Genomic DNA, 16,621 nt, shown 5'->3' on the forward strand with positions numbered 1-16,621 from the left:
GAAGGGAAGGGAAGGGAAGGGAAGGGAAGGGAAGGGAAGGGAAGGGAAGGGAAGGGAAGGGAAGGGAAGGGAAGGGAAGAGAAGAGCTGTTGTGTTTGTCTTCTAATCTTTCCCAATGGAGATGCTGTTTTGGGTTGCCTGAAAAGATGAAATTTTTGGTTCTAGACCTCAGCAGTGCTAGGGCATCTGCAGCTGTGCTCTTTTCTCAACTTTATAAAACCTGTCTTTGAACTCCAGAAAGACTTTTTTTTTTTGAGGAAATACTGTAGGGAAGTATTGCACAACATTGCTGTGAATACAGTTGTAATCTTGAATATAAGTCATTATTCTCTAGAAACTAGTCCATCGTGAGCTGGATTACAGGTGTTACAACTCAACATAACTTCATATAAACTGCACCAACTCGTGTTCACCAAGAATTTGGCCATACATCTTTGTCTTTTTTTTGGCATCATTTTATTTTGTAGTAGTCACAGAAAACACAGCTGAATGTAAAATACTCCTAAGGCAAGAAAGAAATAAACATGTGAGGAAATACTTGTGATTTTGGGGAAAAAAAGTGTTTTGCTTCATAGCTGCTTTGAGAGCAGAAAAGACTAAAAAAAGAGTTGTCTCTGGGTCGTGTGTTTGTACTTCACTGGTGATGTGCACTTACCGAAATGAGTTGCGAGAAACTGAATATATTACATTGCTCTTTTATTTGTTTTGTATTTTATACAGGTGAAGGGATTCCTTCTTGTGAAGGGAATCAGTTCATTTTGTTTCAGAGAGGCTTTATCTCCTTAGATATTTAACACACAGTGGAGTTATGCCTGATTTGTTCTCTCAATATGTATTAGTCTGTCTGGTACAAGTTATTCAAAATCTCTATGGAAGCATAAATATACTAAAATTTTTAGTGTAATTCATCAAGAATTTTTATAAGCTAGCCTAAATGAACAAAACAAGTATACAGTAGACTTTGAAGAAAGATTTGCTCACAGTGAACTAAGGCATCCAGAAAATCAAGACACAAAGAGAAAGGATAGCTACACAACTAAGTCTACCACAGTCATTAATTCAAAAGAATAGCTTCATATGATGTCTTTTAATCAAGATACTGCTTTGAATCAGTGTAACATGTAATTATATTTATGTGGAAAATGAATGTTGAAGAGAAAATATTTTTTCGCCTCAGCCATCAATGGAAGGTTGGAAAATTCCATAGAAGATGCAGCAGTCGCTAAGAGAAAAGTAGGGTGAACTCGGATGTGCCTGCAGTTTCTCTCTGGGTTGTGTGTTTGTACTTCATCGGTGATGTTCAGATAGCGAAATGAAGAGTTGTGAGAAACTGAACACGTTACATTGCTCTTTTATTTGTTTTGTATTTTTTACAGGTTTAATTGGCTATTGCACTGATTGATGAGGTAGCCGTCTTAGTGTTCGCAGCTAGCTGTTTAGGGGCTGGGAGACATTTTTTATTCTTACATAAAATGTGAAAAAAAATGAATCAGAGTAAGAAAATCTGGACAACTTGTTTCAAATGTTTGAGAAGAGCTAGGTAAAAGTTTCAGTTCTGGTAGATCAACCCCGCAGATTTGACTTACACAGAGTTAGTGAATGATGAGGAAAAAAGCATGATTCAGGATCAAAGGATTATTCAATTTGGAAGGGACCTTGGAAGTTCTCTAGTCCAACCTCCTGCTAAAAGCAGGCTCAGGTGTGAGGTCAGACCAGGTTGCTCAGGGCTTTGTTTGGCTAAGGTTTGAAAAGCTCCAAGGATGGAGGCAACACAGCCTCCCTGGGCCCTGGCTCCCTCCCCTCCGAACCTCTCCAGTTTGAGCTTTCCCCACCGTCTCTCGCCCTCCCACTGGGCACTGCTGTGGGGATCCGGCCCCATCTCCTCGCTCCCTTCCCTGTCGGTGCTGGAGGCTGCTGTGGGGTGCCCTGAAGCCACCCCTGCTCCAGGCTGACTCACCTCTTACTAACAATTTAGTTTGATTTTCCACATCTAACTAAGATTTTTTAAAGAAAAATTAATTTTTATTGGTCAGTAATGTTTTCAGTTTCTTTGCAACTAAGTGCAGTGAAAACATTATGCTTGATATTTCTTTTTGCCAGTAGAAAACATTCTATATAGAGATGTTTATTTAAACAAATAGCTTAAAATGAGCTTGTCTGAATTCTTTGATTTTCTCTTTTATTTTGTTTTCAAATGGTGAGTAATACTTTTTTAAATGTGTGACTATCAAATTTTTATTGTTATCTCAGGGCCTGTTTGGGTGGAAACTGAAATACAATAAATTGTACAAAAACTTTTATGTCTTTTTTCTTGAGCAAAACTACTTTTGGATTTTGAAAATAATTTGTTAAAATAACGGAATTATTTGTGGTTAGTGAATTGAACTGTTTCTAGTTACCAAGTTCTTCAAAGTATTGGAACTAGTAATTCTCATCTTCATAACTAGTAATTCTCATCTTCATATGTGATTTTTAATCAAAAACTGTAATAGAAAAAAAGAATATCTGCTTTTTGAACTCATTAGCTTTGTAGGATCTACTCAGTGATCTGTGGTAGCTGAAGAAACTGGAAAGAAGAAATTTTTCTGTATTTACCAAAGAGGCTGCTGCTGACAAGAGCTGTCTTTGCATTTCATTGCATTTCATTGAAAGTGTTTGTCAAATAACTTCATTCAGTAGTTATATTTTTTAATCATCTCAGCAATAAGCATATGCTTAATTTTATTTAACTTAAGCTATTTTAACATTGTTCGGATCTGTATGTAGGTTGCCATCATGACATACTAAATCATAATTTTTTCTTTGAAAAGAAAATGCTTTAAATAAAATCTCCATCAAAAAAGTAAATTGGTTTTTAGCCTGTTAGCCACTGTTAGCCACTTAAATGGTCGAATTGGTAAGACCACTCTAGCTTACCAGTCTTCCTTTGCTAAAAGAGAATCTAATCATGTACAATTGTGTTTTTTAGCTAAAGCCTAATTGTATTCTGTTTTACACGATCATTTACTTGGCCATCATTCTTTTTTCTAACAAAGTGGAGCTTTTTAGCTGCTTGTGCTGGACTATCATTAAAAATTTGAATAATTTCTTTCAAATTTAAATTCTTTAAAAAACAGGCCTGCAGATAAAGGATATTGGTAAAAAAATCAGAAAGATATAGTTAAGAATTGTACACTGCAGCGCAGAAATTTGTCAATACCATTTCTTTGAGTATTTCTTATAGTGGCGGGCTTATCTCTAACAATCTGAAGATAAAGGTAATTTACATGGAAAAAGCTGTCCAGAGGATAAATAAGACTCTTAAAGCACTTGTCTGACCTTTGATTAAGATTTTTGGAAGAAAAAAAGCCAGGTGGTCTTTCTTCTGCAACTAAATCATGTAGCTGAAGTCATCTGTTATTGGTATGAAACATATATATTTAACTGATAATGGCTAACACTCTCAGATTGAAATAGCCTGATGTAGCTAAAATTGTCTCCCATACCTCTTTATCTCAGCATGCAGAAGCAATCATACCCAGCTAAGGATCTGAAGTCCTTCAGGTGATCTACTTTGTTAATGGACATCTCTGGAAAAACATCCCAGTCTTGATACTGTCACTTAAAAGCAAAAACATAACTGGAAACTGTTAGCCTCTTGGTAAGAATATAGTGGCAACAGCTGCAAAGTTTGAAGTCTTGATCTCTTCAAGACTACCTTGATCAGTGGAAGTTTTGCCCAAGTACAAGCTAAATCCCTATCAATGTACATGCTGAAGCAGCATTCTTGAAACCAATGGGAATGCTTTTAATAACTTTAGTGAAAGGAGTTTTAGCTTCTTTTGTATCATTTAATAAATCTGTATTTCTCTCTCTACTGCAAAATCATCTGTCTTAGAAGAATGGCTCTTTGGTACTCTGAAATCTACCATTTTTGCCTTTTATTATGCTTATTTCATCAGTTGCCCTGCATGGTGTCTACATTGTTAGTCATTTCATTATTGCCAAAGATGCTAAGTTCTGATAGTCAAAAGATTATGCTGAAATGCCTGTTTAAGACATCAGCCTGGGAGTCAACTGGCAGTCAGAGATTAGAGCTGCAACAAATAAAGCTGACATCCTGTGTCAGTTACTTGTTGTTGCAATATTGAGCTTTTGTCATTTCATTCATACTGGTCCTGCTATTTAATGCATGGTTCTCAGGGAGGTTTGTGGTTGATATAATTCTGTCTTCTAGCTGAAAATGAAAAAAGGCTTTATCTATGATGTACATTACAGATACATTAGAATTTTGGAAAGCAACTGTAAGCACACGCAGGTGAACGACTAGGTGTTGTTATCTAAACATCTTTCATTAAAAATGCATGGTTTCAGATGATATCAACTGATAAGTCATTGCAGCACAAAAAAATCTCATCCATCCAAAATAATGCAAACTCTTGATATGTGCACCCTCTGGAGGATGCTCAAGAATGGCTTTTCCAGAGGCCTCTGCACCTCTGAAGACTGATGAATGCACCTCCTGAACTTTTCATCTCATGGGCATGTTATCTTTCAAAAATTTGTTATTTGGCTCAGGGGCCTGTCTTCCTGGTTTTACACTGATCCAACTTGGTTCTTTTCCCTGCTTTCCTTTCTGACTTACAGAAGCACAAGAGACAGAAGCATCTGATGAGACTTATTGTAATGATAAAGGAGACATCATGGAAAGACAACTACACTTCCACATGCATGCTCTGCTTTTCTTTTTACTTGATGTTTATTTGCAATTTGATTAAAAGGCAGAGAGAAAACAAGTAGTGGTCTGTCCTTTACAAAAGGCATGCTGCACAGTCCGCCCACAAAAATGAACTAGGTTATCCTTATTCATTCTGAGATACTTTGTTACATTATGTATTACCCTTTACATTCATGGCATTCTCCTTTCAAGTGTAGGGGGGAGAGGCAGCAGTGAAGAGGGCTGATCTTACCAAATAGTATTGGACCATTTATATTTTAGTTAGTGAGGGTTATCCCATTTGATATAAAGGCATAAAAAATGATTCATTGTGACTGGAATATAACATTCATGTTGGTGATCCAATTTGTACACAATGAGATAGTGTTATTTCCCTAGTGAATAAGTGCTTGGTTTTGAGAAGCCAACTTTGTTAACTTACACTGCTGGAAAAGAGAACAGTGATTCTGAGAATCAAACTGTTCTCTTATTCCTAGAGAAGCCTATATTATTTTAGAGTGGTGATACATTGGCGTGAGCGAAGAGTTTATCTGGTAAACGATAACTGTGGAGTCTTGGTTTTTGGGTTCAGTGGCTCTAGTTGCAACAGCTATGTAATGCACCTCTTAAATTGATGCCTCAGTATGGAGAAATATGGGTTGATGAGATTAAGTTTATCCCAGAAGTAATCATGTTCTCTGTTTTAAAATTTGTTACGGTTTGGTAAATGGGCCTTTGTTTTGCAACACCACTCACACCTGTAGTAATATTTCAGTGTTTACTTTTTAATTGGTAGTTTGGATTAGATTATATCAGGAGTGATCTTATCACTCATTAGGTCATTTTAGTCACTGAAAGATTGCATCTTGTCAGAACATCTCAAACCAGAATTGCCAAGTTTCTTAATAAGAATGACAAAGATAATAATAACCTTTACATCAAGGTACAATTCCTGCTTAATGTCAGGGAGTCTTGTGGTATTGGCAAATAGGTAGTGCTTCATAAAAGAATGAAAAACAAATAAAAATTCCTCTTTGAAACAAGATACCTGAAGACTGAGCAGGAAAGTAAAGATATTAAAGTCTGGTATAATGCTGTGCCACCTCAAATGAGAACAAATGCCAAATCAAAATATTTTTACTTATGAATCAGAATCACGAAAAAACAATAAAACTATGTACTCATCTCAATTTCTCCCCCTCAAAAAAAGTGGAAAATGTAATTGGTAAGTCTAGAAATAATACAGAGAGGTAGCTAATGAAAAGCTATAAGCTATTTTTGAAAAATATAAACAACTTGATGAGCCAGGCACATAGCTAATATCTAGTTAGAGTGCATGAAGCATGAGGGAACTTTGTGGTCATATTCATTCACCACCAGAATTTATAACAAGATACACATCCAAGTATCACAAATCCTGCAGTGTTTGCAGAAGGGGTTTTGTGAAAAGCTGCTGTGAATGTAATTTTGCTCCACTAGGGGCTGTCACATTGCACATCTAAATAAACAGCTTCCAGTTACAAGAGCAGAGTGTAGGCGGAAAAATCTCACAGGGACTGAAAGAGAAGAGTTTCAGCTCTCCAGGTATCTGCCCAAACGAGGGATCTTCCTACTGGCCTAAGAAAACAGCTCCTCTGTCAGAGGAGAGGAGGCTCAAAAGGGGAATTGGCTTTGGTAATATTCCCTGAAATAAAAGTGCAGTGCTTTCCTGAAGTTTGGATGTATTTTCTTTGCAGTTTGATTTATTTGCTTCCAAAGTAAAAAGAAATCAATGTTGATGAAAGCTGTATTATTGTATTGCCACAGGAACTCTGTGAACGTAAAGTTTTTTGTCTTAACAGTTCTTGAATACTTTAAATTAGTAAGCCATCTTCTTTGAAAAAACATGTATGTGGGGTATGTGACTGTTCACATAAAACAATAAAGATTTTTGCAATGTTTTTGTAAGCCTTATTTGTTGAGGAAGAAGTATCAGCATGACCATGTAATCTTTCTTTATAATATTTTTGGTATGAAAAATACTCCTGTCCACTAAGCCCTGAAAGTTCAAATAATAACTGAGTAGTGCCATCCTAATATTAAGAATGCTTGTCGAAGTACATTTGCAAACTTCATTTTATACTAAATAAAACAGGAATTGGGATGACAGTAGAAGATGACTGCAGTCCTGAGACCTTTGCATGATGGAGGAGACCCATTTAATGTGACTAATCCTATGAAGATGTGCTAGCCCCAAACTTTCCTGGAGTCACATCAGATCTTTAAAGAGATTAAAAAAGGATTTTTATTCCATTAATTTGTTTAAGACTGGAGTTTTATTAGGATACATTTTACAAATTGAACTAAGACATTCTGTGGCATGATAATAAGGTATTTTAACATGCCACAATTATGGTAGTTATAGGAACTTTGTGAAAGCATAAGGCACTAGCTCAGAGAATATTTGTGTTTTGGCTAGCTCAGACATGAGTATGCTTTCAGTGAAAAACTACAAGGCACAACAGCTGGACTGAAGTTCTCAGTGAAATCGTAGTGGGGACAAATTAAACTTTTAAAATTTGCAGATAATGATGGCTATTGATTAAAAACTTAAGTTTGTTGTCTAATCTAACTGTGAAACACTAAACAAAACATCATCAATAGCTTCAGTGATACTTCTCCCAACATTCAAAGATCACCCTATAAACTGATCTCTCTCCCTCAGACTGATTTTTATTTCATAGCCTTTTAATGCATCTCCTATTTTTTAATTAACTGTTATCTGTGATACATGCTTTTATGTTCTGCCTTCACTGGCCTTGGTTCCCTCCATTTAATTTCATTCTGTCCCTATATATTTTCAGTGCACACTGAACATACTATTATCAATGCCAGTCTCAGAATGGAAGGACAGTTCTTAAGTATGCATTGTTGCAATAAAAATAATGGTGTGAAAATGGGTGGCACAGGTACCATTGTGATTGTTTTATAGTCTTCTCCTGATGACTCATGGGACACTCGTTCCCCTTGAAATCTATGGAGCTGGCATGGGTACAGTTCTGTATCTGACAGTTTGCAAGGGTGCTACAAACCTTAGAAAAGGAAGCTATTAAGTGGTAGGATACATGTGGTTTTAGAAAAGAGATTAGCTTTAATTTATAGGATTTCTTTCTCTTGTGACTCAATGGGCACCCAACACATTCCCACACTGGAGGTGCTGCAAAAGGCTTAGCATCTCAGGCAGATAATATTGATACTGTCAACTTTGCTTTTATAAATTTTGGGGTTGTCGTGTGAAAGGGAGGGATGGAAGGCCCTTCCTTATCTTTATAATTTACGTTTGCCTGCCAGAGCCCCCCTCTTTGAGGACTTTCCCTGGGTCGGTTTCGCAAAGTAAAAAGAATCTTTGTAATTTACATTTGCCTGCCAGAGCCCCCCTGTTTGAGGACTTTCCCTGAGACAGTTTCGCAAAGTAAAAAAAATAAGATTTTATTAAAGCGACAGATACAACAGGTTTGGAATTGCCGTTGATAAATGCACTTGCTGCTACAAATTTTCTTTCTATGAGCTCAAACTAACAATTAAGCGCTTTCAATAATAATATCTTTCCTCGGGTAACATCCGACGTTGTCGGAGGCGCAAGTCTTACCAAAGTGGCGTCCCAGYTTGGGGGAGGGAGAAGGAGGCTCRCTCGTCAGCAGTCTCCGGTGAACAGGTCGGSGGTTCARTTTTCTTCCCTTCCAAAAACTTTAGTGAGCTCTCCGCTGTTTTATAGTTGCTGAAGGTGGGATGTGGAAGCGCGGCAGACAWACTTCATTGGCCAGATTGCCATTTGCGCGGTTGTTGGGGRTATGCCCCCCTTATTTAYRTGTCGTTWTGCAGCAAAGGACGTGATTTTTAATATGGTAAGCAGGGATAATGAGGCTGGGGGTACTATAGGTCAACAGTTAGTCTGTGAGCAGCAGTTATTTTTTGGGATGCAACCCTTTGTGGTCAGGGATGGACCGTGATACCTCCGTATCGCTCCCTCCTCCGCCGTGCAGCTGGAACAAGCTGTCTGGCCTTCACCAGCTAGTTCGTTACTCATGTTGCAAAAGGGTGRTGTGCTYTGGCTGCCACGTACTGTTTTTCCCGTGTGCCCCCTTATCTTTCTCCCTGAATTCTCTCTTGTTCCCACATCATCCACCCCGTGGCTGCTGCCACTTCCACATCCCACTCTCGGTCACAGGTGTATCGATAACTTGTTGGAAGGGTGATGCGTATGCTTCTGGACTGACTTCCACTGACGGAACGTAGGAAGTGGTGAGCGGATGCAGCTCGAGGGCACGGCTTATGAAGGTTTTTAGGCAGCTAACAGTAATGCACAGCAATATTACCACAATGACAATAATGACCCCCATCTGTAACAAGCTTTGGATCCATCCGGTGACACTGAGTCCAAACCAGCCGAACARTTTCGACARCCAGCTGTTGTTCATCGACTCTCGGAGCTCGCGAGTATCTTTGGCCACCTGTCGTATGGTTTCTAGTTGGGTGTTGAGGTCCTGTGTGACGTTTGGGATGTAAACACAGCAGTCCGTGCTCGAGAGATTGAGGTAGCCACACAGTCCATTTTGGTGCAGTAGCATCAGGTCCAGTGCCAGGCGATTCTGCAGAGCCATCTTAGTCATAGCTTGCAATTGTGTGTTGATCAAGGACAAGCTGTCTCGCGTGGCGTTGGCTAAAAGTTCTACTTGGTAGGCTAATTTACTTATCCACAACCACGTTCGTACTGTAGCGGACCCAAATCCCCCAAATCCTTCCATTCCCCATGCTATTCGGACGGCTGCTCCCGGGTCCTGCCACCCCTCAGCCTCACCTCCCAGCTCCCTTCTTGTGTGAGCAAACCGGTGGGGCTGGACTGGGGTCCTCTTCCATACAGGGCACAAAGTGGGGATGCCTAGTGTACATTGGGGGTTAGGCAGTCTAGTATACATGTGACCATCACTACAGGCCCAAATTAGGCCTGCTGGTGCATCGCCGGAGGCGATGCGGCAGTCGTTGCGGGGTGTGAATTCTGATCCTACGTATGCGTAGGGCATGCTGTGGTTTCGGCACAGGCAGCCCATTTTTAGGGTCGGGTAAACTGACCAGTAATACTGAACCCACTTGTATTGTTCCCAGTTGGAGCAATTTATCACCATTCGGCAAGACCACAGTGCTGATCCACTTGACATGGGAATAAAAGGGGACCCATGATCAAAGGGTATGAAGCCCCTATCAGGGTCGGACCAAGAGCAACTATAAGGACAATTTGCAGCCAGTGTAGCATCGTGGCATTGYTTTGGACATCCCTGGCCCATTCCATCGTCCCATTGTATGCACCAAGACGTGTTTACAGGCTGGGTATATTGCGGGATGTTGACTGCACGTCCCCAAGACCATGAATTTAAAGCACCCCAGGGCAATGCACTACAACATGTAGTCCCACTGCCTGGGTTCCAGATCACTGAGCCATTAGGCTCCTCTGTGTAGTTCAAACTAAGGGTGCAGTCAGTTTTGGAAATTGTTGAGAAACTGAAAGCCCCAGTTGGTGTTACAGTTAGTGGTGCCTGATGTGGGGCATGCGGATTTACAAATGGTATGGGTCCACTTTGATTCCAGAGAYRTAMTAGACTGGTTTCTATATCCGTTGGAATTATTCCCATAGGCAGGGGATCCTCAACTGATTTGGGAAGGGGCAGGCAAGCAGTGATGCTGGACTCRTTAAGCATTGCTGCAAAGCCCCTTATCAAGGCTAAAATCAGATTATCATTCAAATCATGAGGGAATTGATCACGACAAGTTCTCATACTGTTCTGCCAATTATTCTCTCGGTTTACACGTGTGATTATCATTATACCTATTAAGCATATACACGTTAAGCTCAAGAATATATTCTCGGCGCGGCCTATGTATAACATTAGGTTCATGTTGACAGTATGTTACAAGTGACAGTGCAAGCGAGGCTTTGATTACAATTTTAGCCTACAGACAATTATAAGCATTAGAAATACAATTACCCAGCAACAAACAATTAGTAATCCTTGGGGGCACTCCCAGTCAGTGTAAGGGAGTCCTTGATCCCAGGTGCAATTTTCCAGCATGTGGAATACCTGTGGAAACATAAAGAAAAGATGCTCGGTTGTCGTCCAACCGGTGAAATTTATGTTAGAAGGTGGGTACTATACATCTAGTACTAATTCGATATCTTTTTTTCTGCCTACCAGTATGTCATCAACATATTGGTATATTATGATCCTTGAGGGAGTAGGAATGTCCTCACCGGCCGAGTGCGCATACCACCCCGTCAATTCCTGCCTGTGCGGCTGCAGACAGCATCAAGGATCCATTGTGGAGCTAGCACTCGCCGGGCAGGGTGGCTCACTGCTCTCCCCGGGGATGCGAGGTTTTTGGTGTGGCATCTGGTAAGTCAGTCAGGTCCTGTTGCGGGGCTGAGGGCTCGGGTCTGCCAGGGGCTGAGTCATGCCTTATGGGCAGGGCCCCCCTGCTCGCATCAACCCTTCGCCTCAGAGATTGTACCAGAGCCTGAAGGTCGGCTGTGGGGGTGCCGTGCAGTAACTGCCGCAGCAGGGGTGCATTCTTAGCCTTCAGGTATGAAAAAGGATTTCCCATAGCACTCCTCTTTTGATCATCCTGTTCAAAATGAAGGACAACATAAGGAGAAAAAAATTCAAAACAGTAGTTTACAAGGACTCAATGCAATAGCATCTTCTTTTTAAGTGAGCAAAAATTTTTTTTATCTATTCATCTTAAGCCATGTCTCAACCAAAATTTTAGTTGCCATTAAACTTTCTTTAGAATTGAACACTACCATCCCAAACTGCTTGTGTGTTAGGATATGCTGTGACTAATATAGCAGACCGTTATTTCCTGATCTTTAATTTGTGTCCATTTTGGAGGTCTGATAGAAAACATCTTTTCAGTCAGTCAGGATTCTAGCTAGTCTCAGATATTCCTTGCTAAGAGTGCAATTACAATGGTAATCCTCTCCGTTGATTTGTCTGTTTGTTTGTCACAGACAAAGATTTCTAGCATGATAAGGGATAGTCAGATTATACCTTCCATTCTAGTGTCTGAAGCATCCTAACACCTTGTGAGTTTACAGAAACTTAAAAAAAGATGCAGTGTAATCCCTGATGCTATGTTTTCTATTTTCTCCTCCTTACTTCAGTATAAATTATTTGATAAGACATGTTTTATTCACATCAGATGGGGGTTTGGTGGCTAAGACCAAGGGACTAGCATTCTTTTGAGGGGAAAAAATGACATTTTTCTGTCATAGCTGTATAGATGAAGAAAAAAAAAGGAAGAAACCCAGGATACACTTTTCATTTGCTTGTCAGAAACAACTGCAGCAATATTTGACTCATTGAATGCCAGGGACACTCAAGGTCGGTGATGGGATTCTGAATCTGAGGACAAAGCAACAACAGCAATGACAACCTCCTTCTGGGCTGTGCTGCACAGGTATGAAGGTTAGGTCTCTGTGCATACCAAATCCTGAACCTTCATGTGTTGGTCATCATGTGTTTTTATCACAGTGGAGGCACATACGTCATTTAATTTCAGTTATCTAGAATCAGGTTCCCTATAGTCAATGATAGATATATACTGTATATTCCAGTGCTCTGAATAGTTCTGGGGAGGAGTCTCACTTTTCCCCTTGACTATCTAAGCTATCTCCTAACTCACGCATGTTCCAAATGTGAAGTTAGATGGAGTTGGTATTCCCTGCAGTTTTGGGTTGCACTTCTGACTTGAAACACATTGTGCATCTGCCTTAAGAAACAATGTCAATTCAAAGTTCATGTCTGCCTGGTCCTCTTGGGCTGCTGTTGTCATGGTGCCACCTCTGTCTTCTCTGTCTTCAAAGCAGCCTCTGAAACTTTTGCTAGGATCTTCTAGGCAACAGTTCACATACAGACATGAAGCAGAAACACTGCCCTCCATAAAAAGCAACAGCTCTCAGTCCTGGTCATTAGAGATCATACTACCTGCTGAAACACAAACCATTTCTGTGTCTGGCTTATTGCTGGGAAACACTTCATATATTTAACCATTTCCTTCAGCAGTCTCAGTAGCAGATTGCTCCACTGTGAACTGTGAGTGCAGTCCTTAACGCAAGGTGCAGGAACTACTAGTGGAAAGATGAAGACTGGAAAAGTGAAAGTAATATGCAGGGTGGCTGGAGAGGGGCCAGAACGCTATGCTATGTGTATGTTAGGAAGGGGTTACTAGGTCATGTAGATGAGGCAACAGGGAGAAAGCAAGGACTATTTTTTTACTGTTCAGTGAAACTTGCACGTATAAACGGGGTGCCAGTGTGAAACAGAGAGGTCCAAACTCGGGGAAGACGCAGCAGTTATGTCTTAGATATGTAGCAAATCTGAAATGAATTGTTTGAAAACAGGTGTTACCTCTAAACTGAAGGAACTAGAAGAGAAAACTGTAGAAAGAGGAAGACAAACACATAGCGCCTACATGGGTTAGCAGATGTTGAATGATACAATCTCTACTCTCTGATGCACACACTTTTCCAGGTTCTGGTGTGGGGATTACATCGATAAGGACTCTCAGACATTCCCTCATACACATTTCCCGCACTTACGAACTGCTGTTAGTGGTTGCTACTTTCTGTGAGTTCATTTGATGACTGACTTGAGGCATTTGCATTTTTTTCTCCTGCATATCCAGAGCTGAAGAAAGTTAGATATTAATGAAATTCTCGATAAAAAAGGCACCAGTAGGGCTACTCAGCTCTGATAACCTGGCAATAACACTGAGCTGAGGTTCTTGAGAAGCTGTAGTTTTGTTGTCTCTTGGCTTCAATGTCTATTTCTGAATAGCACAAAGAGCTCATCTTCTGAATAGGTCTATAACTGGATGAAGTTGCTCTTCCATCCTTGCACAGCCAGTCCCAAGTGTCTTAGGAGTTGTGTACAAAGAAGCTAAGTGCTTCAGCACTGGCCATACTATTAATTGCTGATGTGACCAGTTTTTTCATGAATAGCAAAATAACAACTTTTGAATAATACAGCTGAAAAAATCATTTGTCATGTCAGGTATATTGTGACGTATTATATCTCTCTTTGATAAAGCAAAAAAAAATTAAGTCCCTTTGAAAATCTTTTAAGCATTTACCTTTAATAGATTGGAGTAGCAAATACGATGCTAACGCAAATCTGAGAGTCTCATATAAGTTACCAACTGTTTTATTCTAATAGAAAAGCTTAGTAAAAATCTGTTTGCTTGGTTTATATATGATGTTTTTTTACATAGGAGGCTTACCTATGGGTTTACTTATCTTTTCTAACTGAACATTTTTGCACATAACACCAAGAATAACATTATATAATAAAGACACAGTAATAAGATTTGTGCATCTAAACATTTAGACCAATTACTGTTTACTACTTTGTTGCTTACTACTTTGTTGCTATAGCACTACAGTTATACCTGGCAATCTACATTTACCAGAAAATTGTAACAGAGACAAAAATGCTGACAGTGGAGGAAACCAAAGCACCTTAGGTGGTAGGAGGCAGTATACTTCACAAGGTGAAGTTTTCATACGTCTCCTGCACAGGCCAAGAACTTTGCTATAGCCTGCTCTAAATGGCTTGGATGATAGAGATGTGCTCTGCATCACAGAAAAGAGTAATTTTATCTGAGCCAGAGCAGAGAAAATTTCTGGCTCATGCTGTTGCTGAGGGGACATGAAGCACAGATGCATGCAGCCAGTCTCTGAACTTACAGAGTTTTATGATTATGGATGAGCAGTTTCCCTTGATAGATGAGGTTTTCAGAGACTTTTGACAGTTCCCCAGGATGGTTTCTTATCACAGTCAGACTCAACATCTTCTTGTCTGAGCTGAAATGAAGCCAACTGGTTGACATTCAGGTTTCTCTTCCTGCAAAGTGCTGGATTTGTCAGGTAATGGCTTCCTCCAGCTCAGAAGACAAGCAAACTTGACCACTGCCATCTTTGTGACAAGACTGTAGATCACATATCATCTCAGAAGTTTCTGCTGTGGCTAGGAATAACTTACAATTGGGAGAGCAGCCTTTTGCAATGCATATGATATAATACACCTGATAGCATCCTAATGGCTATTTGGAGTGTGCTCAGGAACCGTGATGTCTGGTATAGGGAAGAGCCTTCTAGGAATAAGTGCTTGTAAGATCATGACTTTTATGGAGTTATTTGCTGTAGTAAGTAGACCTCTGCAATTAAATGTCTCAAGGCCCTACAGTAGCAGTGGAGACCCTGAGGAGAGTTCTGTTCTTCTACCTAGACCTAAGCATTGACACATGGATCAGAGCTTACCTAAGCTCATGAGATGTCCACCTCAAGCTTTAGGACTGTGCCAAAGCTGTTTCTGCTGCACCTCTCTAACTACCCCTCCAACAACTGCTGGTGGTGAAAGGCAGTGTTGTGGTCAGAAAGCCTCACACATACCAATAATGACAGACTATTCCTCCTCCCTTTGCCTTTCACCTCTCATTAGCTGTTCCCAAACCAACCAAGCATAATCTGTTTATTCCCTTCTTCAGAAGCGTTGAATGCTCATCACTGCTGGAGGAGCCACGAGACTAGTCTGGATGTATTGTGGTTTATTTTAAGAGGCTACATCTCATATTTCAAAATATCTGTGAGTCTCCAGGCATTTTTACTCTAACTTTCTTCAGACTTTAGTTAGTCATCTGTTTGGTTTCAAGTTCCACACCTGATGGAGATCAGAGGGAGGCTTTGGACTGACACTGAAGTGCCATGAAAGATTAACCACTGAGAGGCTGCTCTCCTTTGTTTACTGAAGCGTAGTATCACTGAAACTGTAAATGTCATAAGTGGAACATGTTCCACATTATGTTCTTTAGCAAAACTCCTGTGTCTACTAGTGACTTCAGTTTATGTTGGTCTGTAAAATCTAGTGACAAAGGTTTGATTTGTTAAAAAAAAAACAAACCCAAAACAAAGCATAGGAAATAGATTCTGTAGGTAGCTCATAGCAAGCAGAGATTGCTTTGAGGAAAAGGTGCAATGGAGTCTCCTGATAAGTATGTTACTATTAGCACCCACAGGCTTATATTAACACACAGTACCTAATGTACTCTGGGGGACTGGCAATTCTGAGGATGTTGTTTGCCAGAGATAAAGCTAAAAACAAATAGGGTGCTTATTTTATCAGTTAAGTGCTGTTTTTTCACCTCTGATGCCAATCCTTACCACTGGCTTCCAGCCTGACCTTGAGTAAGTTATTTCATCACTTAAACTTTCAGGATCATGGATGAGAAATGTCATAATTGTTGCAAAGTGTTATTAAGTCAGGTTTCTGCTTATGATTGGATTCAAGCAAATGTCTTGGTATACTGACGCCTCCAAAGGTATTTACCATGCGGTAACAGATGTAGGAGGGGTTCTGTGGAAATACTGACTGAATGCATTTGAGATCACCAGGATTTTCTCCTGCAGTGAACTCACGATATTGTTGGTTACATCAGCACCCACATCCAGTAGAAGGTTGTGTAATTTGCAAAAACTGTCCCCAATACTGCTACATTGTGCCTGCAGTGAAAAGCAACATTTGCTCCTGCTTCACCAGGATGCTCCAGCAACATAATTCAGTCCCAACTCCATGTGTTAGCTTAGCAATGGCTCCTCACCTGAGTGCTAGGGCTGCCACCAACCTGAGATGGAGCTCTAGACACTTGTGTTTCAAGTGGCTTCTTGATGTTCTCCTGATTCCCCTCCTCTGGGTCTCCGTGAGTAGCACTAAGCCCATTTCCTCTGGGAGACTCTTGTACTCTCAGCTGAGTAGCTGAGTCAGTTTTCAGTTGACAGAAAGCAAGAGAGAGCAGCTTTGGTTTGCTCTTTCTACCTGCAACCTCCACTGACATCCCATA

This window comes from Apteryx rowi, unplaced genomic scaffold (assembly GCF_003343035.1).
Source record: "Apteryx rowi isolate R43461 unplaced genomic scaffold, aptRow1 scaffold_182, whole genome shotgun sequence".
Lineage (NCBI taxonomy): Eukaryota > Metazoa > Chordata > Aves > Apterygiformes > Apterygidae > Apteryx > Apteryx rowi.